Here is a 6,000-nt window from a genome sequence, read left to right on the forward strand (position 1 = left end):
CTTGAAATCGAGCACACACACCCACACTGTAAGAGATGTCAGGTCTGCTGGCAGTGAGATAGAGCAAACTCCCGATCATACTTCGATAGAGAGTCGGATCAACTGATTTTCCTTCATGATCTTCGCTCAACTTGGTAGTTGTACTCATGGGATTGGTCACTGTCTTCTTGGAAGCAAGACCGAATTTCTTGATCAGGTTCTCAGCGTATTTTGATTGAGAGAGAAACAAACCTGTGTCTATCTGCTTTACTTGCAGTCCAAGAAAATACGTTAGTTCACCACACATGCTCATTTCAAATTCACTTTCCATGACAGATTGAAATTCTTTGACAAGGTATTTAGAAGTGGAACCAAATACAATATCATCAACATACACTTGGGCAATGATAATGTCATTTTTGGTTCGTTTCACAAACAATGTTTTATCTATGGATCCTCTAGCATACCCTTTTCCCACAAGATGAGTGGATAGCCTCTCATACCAGGCTCGAGGAGCCTGCTTTAGCCCATACAGGGCTTTCTTGAGTCGGTAGACATGATCTAAGTTGTGTGGATCTTGGAAACCGGGAGGCTGTTCTACATAAACTTCCTCCTGAAGAAATCCATTCAGAAAGGCAGTTTTGACATCCATTTGAAACAATTTGAACCGGAGATGACACGCAATGGATAGGAGTAATCTAACAGATTCCAACCTAGCTACAGGAGCAAATGTCTCGTCAAAGTCAAGTCCTTCGACCTGTGAATATCCCTGAGCAACTAGTCTGGCTTTATTCCTAATCACGTTTCCCTTTTCATCACTTTTATTTCTGAAAATCCACTTAGTTCCTATAACATTGCACTTACTAGCCCGTGGTACTAAGTACCATACATCATTCCTAGTAAACTGATTCAGTTCATCCTGCATGGCGCTAATCCAGTTATCATCCAACAAGGCTGCCTTAATATTTTTTGGTTCAATAATGGACACAAAACCAAAATGAGATATAATGTTCATGCTTACCAAATTTTCGGTAATGAAACACAGTAATACATTCTCTTCACTTACCTCAGAGGGGCTTACCTGAACTGCAGCATTTCTCCTTGTCATCGGACCATCTGTTAGATTGCCGATGATATCTTGAGTGGAGTGGTCTTTTTGAACTTGCTTGAACCCTCTTCTTTGGGTGGGAGCTGGTTCAAAAATGTTGTCATGGATTTCCTCTTCCTCTTCCTCAGATGATGTTTCAGTATTCTGTGAAGGTGTGACCGAGAAGGGTGAGGTATCTGCAAATGTTACTTCCTGTTTCACACATTGATCATCAATAGAAACATTAATGGATTCCATAACAACACGAGTTCTTTTATTGTAAACCCTATACGCTCTACTGTTCAGAGAATACCTCAAGAACACACCATCATCACTTCTAGCATCAAACTTACCAAGGTGTTCTCTATCTCGTAGAATGTAACAAGGACTGCCAAAAACATGAAAGTGTTTAACATTTGGCTTCTTACCTTTCCACAGCTCGTAAGCAGTTTGATCATTACCTGGTCTAAGGAATACTCTATTTATTGTGTAGCAAGCAGTGCTGATCGCCTCAGCCCAAAAGTTTTTGCTTAAACCTGCAGCGTGTAGCAATACTCGAGCCATGTCTAGCAGTACCCTATTTTTCCTTTCCACTATCCCATTTTGTTGAGGGGTTATTGGAGCTGAGAACTCATGTGACACACCAAGCTCATGACAGTAGTTAGAAAATGAGGCATTTTTAAATTCAGTTCCATTATCTGATCTTATTCTCACTAAGCAGTTATTAGATGATTGTTTCTCAATGATTAATTTTTGACTCAAGTTCTTAAAGGACTCAAACGTTTCAGTTTTGTCTTTCAAGAAGTTTACCCAGGTGTATCTTGAGAAATCATCTACAACTACTAGTATGTAGCTCTTACCTCCAAGACTTTCAGATTGAGCTGGTCCCATGAGATCCATGTGTAATAGCTCCAATACTTGTGAGGTTGTCGCAGAATTTACCATTCTGTGAGGTGCCTTAGTTTGCTTTCCAACCTTGCAGTCTCCACACATCTTGTCAGTTTTACCTTTTAAATTTGGCAAGCCTCGGACACATTGTTTGGAAGATAATTTCAGCAAGTCCTGATAGTTGATATGTCCCATCTTTCTGTGCCAAAGTTCAAAGGTTTCCTCTGTGGATTTAACAGACAAACAAGACTGCACACTAGAAGATTCATTCGCTTGAATATGATAACAGTTATCAACAGATCTCTTACCTCCCATGATACCTTCACCTTTCTGATTTAGGACCAAACATCTCTGTTTGTTAAACCACACATCTTCATAGTCATCAGCCAAATGGCTGACGCTAATCAGATTTGCAGTTAATCCTTCAACAAATAACACATTTTTAAGGTTAGGTATACCTGGAGTGTTTACTGTACCTCGAGCTAGAATGTTAACTTTCCTCCCATCTCCAAACGTGACTGATCCAGTGGTATTTTCATCCTCAAACGAAGTAAACCAGGTTTTGTCTCCAGTCATGTGTCTAGAACAACCACTGTCAACATACCAAAAATCTCGTCGCTTGTCAGCAAATGCAGTTAAAGCTACCAAACAAGTTGCCTCAATGTGAGAGCGTTGATGAATTTTGCTAGCACAAACAAAAAGACATGTATCATCAGTTTCACCAACAGGGGACCAATGATTTTTGCTTTTAATTTTTCTGGTCCAGACATCTTTTCTTCTTTCAGTTTGAGGATTCTTTTGAGAAACAATTTCAGTTAATTTGTTAATGAGTTCCTTTTGTTCTTTAAGCTCAACCTGTAAGGTTTCAACAGTACATTTTTCTTGAGAAAATTGTAAGTTTAAAAACCGTTCATTACATCTAGGTCTGATATGGCCAATCTTACCACAGTGATGACAAGTAGGAACAAAGGTTCTAGGGTTTGCGTACCTGTGTTGACCAGTGGGGGATTCTTGGTCAAGTTTTACCTGATGATGTTGGTTTGAATTACCTTCCCTTACACTTTTGACATAATCATCAAGAGAGACATCTTTCTGCTCTACAGATGGTTTTGAGGCTCGTACGAATTTGGTACTTTTGGAATCTTCTCCAGTGTATCCTAGCCCACATGTATCATGAGGAGCTTTTCCTGATCCAAGTAACTTGGACATGGAAGTGGAGCTGATATCAAACTTCATGAATCTTTCTTGAGTTAATTTTAACTCATGTTGTAGAGACTCATTTTTCGCTAACAGTTCCAAGTTCAAGGCTCTTTGTCCTTTAACATCCAGTTCTAGAAGTTTGATCTTGTTGAGATACTCATTCTTTTCAGTCTTCCACGTCAGTATCTTTTGGTCACCTTGTAGATCTGCTGATTCACTCACGAGTTTGCTTTTCTCCAGCTTCCATGCAGATTGTGAGGATTCGAATAGTTGCTCCACCTTTTCTTTTTCAGTCCTCAGGAAATCTACTTCTTTTTCCAAGCTCAAGTTTCTAATCAGAGTAGCCTTTGAAGCTTTGTAGAGTTGTTTGCAGCGAACATTTGTTTCATCATCATCAGAGAAATACTCATCACTTTCAGAATCAGGCAACAATGATGAGACAAGAGCCACATTTTCAATTTCTTGAGATTCATCATCACTCCAAGTTGAAAGGAGAGACTTGTTGTTGCTGTTTCCAAGCTTCCTATTTCCACAGTCAGTAGAAATGTGACCGAAACCACCACATTCATAGCATTTTGGTTTCCCTGAGTGATTTCCTTTGAAGTTTCCTCTTCCATTCTTACTATTGTAGTCACTGTTGTTACCACTGCCAATATAGTTATTCCTTCTGGGAGCATTCGTGTTTTTAGAGGAGTTCTTGCTTTTGAGAAATTTTTTGAATTCCTTCGTCAGTAGAGCAAGGTCTAGTGATCCTTCTTCCTCTTCAATTTCTTTCACTGCTTTGAAGGCTACGCCCTTGTTTTTCTTCTCAGGTTTTAACCTCATCTCATAGGTTTTCAAATTTCCGATGAGCTCATCAAGTGGATAATCATCTATATCAAAAGAGTCCTCTATACTCGTAACCTTTGAGTGAAATTTTTCCGGCAGAGCCCTGAGTATCTTTTTGACTATTTTATCTTCATCAAAAGGTGCTCCTAGACTGCGACACTGACCAGAGATCTTAAGAATTCTACCATGGAAGTCATCCACGGTTTCATCATCTGCCATAGTCATGGTTTCGAATTCAAAAATCAGTGCTTGCAGTTTCTGTGCACGTACTTTTTTATTTCCTTCGTATGTAATCTATAGGGGATCCCATGCCTGCTTGGCAGTCTCACAATGACTTATCCTCAGTTTTTCCCGCTCCGATAGGGCTGTGAAGATGCTGTTCTTAGCTTTGAAATCTGCTTGCAAGTTACAAACTTCTTCCTCAGTCCAGTCCTTCCTTGGTTTGGGAGTGGTAGTGGAAGCGCCTTCTTCTTTTGCTTTTGTCATAGGTACACTCCAGCCATTTTCTACGATGTTCCACACGTGTTCATCTTGAGCATAGAGGTATGATTTCATGTAAATCTTCCATTGAGTGTATTTTTCACATCCACCCTCGAACCATGGAGGACTATTTATAGATCCCCCAGCAGCCCTGTCACGTGAATATTCCATCTTTCCTGGGATCTCTAGAAGGTTCTAGAACCCGCTCTGATGCCAATTGAAAATACTAGATGGAACCAGTGTTGATAAAATACTTTTTCTCAAGAGTTTAACCAACGAAAGTATGATGCTCGACACGAAGATTTGCTAACGCAGTGTAAACCTCTCCACTGAGGAAACTTCACTGCGTGGCTTTTAACGTAGCCAACACGAAAAATCAATCCAATATTAAACACTAGAGTTTACAGAATACAAGTAGTGTTGTTCACAACAAACACTTTTTCTTAGCAACAAATGCTAACTTGTTTTACAACCATTCTAACTCTAGATTCAACATTCCAGGCAATCAATCTTCAACCTTCCTTTCACTCAAATGAATCACTGATCTTGAGAGTGAATATGAATGATTATGCAAAGTAACACATGAAACAATTAAAGAGGGTTTTTCGAAAACGATTTGAACAAAACAAGAAGTTCAAAGAAAAACCAATTTATGCCGTCAAAAACCCTAACAAAAACTTTAGTTTTGAAACCTTTTTATAAGGGAGAAAAACTCCCCCTCAATCAAATCTTTTCTTAATAATTGATTAAGATAAATATGGAAAGGTTTAAAACAGTTTTTGAATGTGCAATCGACACTTTCCTAACAAGGTCTCAAATTGATATGCATGTTAAAAACCATTTTAATGCATAAGAGATTATTGACTCAATACAACCGATATGCATATCAATTTAGATTTATACCAACCAATATGGAATGAATACACATTAAACTCAAGATCAGTGACTCGATTTGGCTTGATCTTGTCTTCAAGATCCGATCTTGTGATCTTTCTCTTTGTTTCCTTGAAGCTCCGGTTTTCTTGTCGTAGTGGGAAATCATGTGTTGAATGGTAATAGGCCAATGTACTTATACCTTCCTTGTGGTTTCTTTCATCTTTGCATCTGCCACCGTCTTCATTAGTAGCTAATAATTCCTTTTCCGCTTCATCCACCATCTGTCGTCATTAAAAATCAAGGTATTCTCAACATGCATGGCATATAGGAATGAAAATGCTCGAGGCTAAGCTAGTGTATATACAAGCAAGGATGAATGGGTGTGACATATGCAGTCTAATATCCTCTTCTTGTTTTTTCTCAATGATGCAATCTATTATTGATAACATTCAATTTTTAGGTCCTCTTCTAGAATATTAGATCTCTGCCAAAACCAATCTAAATTGATCTACACATTACCTTCATTTGAATTTCCTTTTTGTACTTTTAAACAATAACAGACGTTTACATGACAAATTCCGAATTGATAAACCATTTTAACAAACGATCGAAAAAGGGAACTACTCCGAACAATAGACTTGAACTAACATCTTAAATTGACT

The sequence above is a fragment of the Rosa chinensis genome, chromosome 2 (assembly GCF_002994745.2).
Source record: "Rosa chinensis cultivar Old Blush chromosome 2, RchiOBHm-V2, whole genome shotgun sequence".
Classification (NCBI taxonomy): Eukaryota; Viridiplantae; Streptophyta; class Magnoliopsida; order Rosales; family Rosaceae; genus Rosa; species Rosa chinensis.